An 869-nucleotide genomic window follows, 5' to 3' on the forward strand; every position below is an offset into this window, starting at 1 on the left:
ACCAGCACTCAGCAGCCCGAGAGGCTTGTCTGCTCACCCACTGGGGCAGGTGGGGGCTGGGAGCTGAGGCTCCGGGAGTTCAGATCCCAGGGAGAGGATTGGGGCTGGCTGCATGAACACAGCCTGAGGGGGCTAGTGCGCCACAGTTAGCTGGGAGGGAGTCCAGGAAAAAGTCTGGACCTGCCTAAGAGGCAAGAGACCATTGTTTCAGGATGCGCGAGGAGAGGGGATTCAGAGGACCCCCTAAACGAGCTCCAGACATGGGCGCAAGCTGTGGCGATAAGCACAGACACCAGAGACAGGCATGAAGTGCTAAGCCTGCTGCTGCAGCTGCCAAGAAGCCTGTGTGAAGCAACTGTAGACTTGGGGTTAGCTTTCTGCATCTAATTTGTTTCTGGTTTTATGTTTATCTTACTTTAGTATAGAGAGTTTGTTATCACTGGTAGATTTGCTTATCGACTTGGTTCCTCTCTTCCTTTTTTATTTATATATATATATATATATATATATATATATATATATATATATTTTTTTTTTTTTTTTTTGCTTATCGACTTGGTTCCTCTCTTCCTTTTTTATTTATATATATATATATATATATATTTGTTTTCCTTTTTCTCTTTTTGTGAGTGTGTTTGTATATGCTTCTTTGTGTGAATTTGTCTGTATAGCTTTGCTTTTATCATTTGCCCTAGTGTTCAGTCTGATCGTGTTTTTGTTTGTTTGTTTAGTATAGTTTTTACAGCTTGTTATCATTGGTGGATTTGTTTCTTGGTTTGGTTGTTCTCTTCTTTCTTTTTTTCTATTAGTTTTTAATTATTTAATTTTTAATGTTTTTATTTTAATAACTTTATTTCTTTTTATTTATT

This window comes from Lipotes vexillifer, unplaced genomic scaffold, assembly GCF_000442215.2.
Source record: "Lipotes vexillifer unplaced genomic scaffold, Lipotes_vexillifer_v1.1 scaffold295, whole genome shotgun sequence".
Taxonomy (NCBI): Eukaryota; Metazoa; Chordata; class Mammalia; order Artiodactyla; family Lipotidae; genus Lipotes; species Lipotes vexillifer.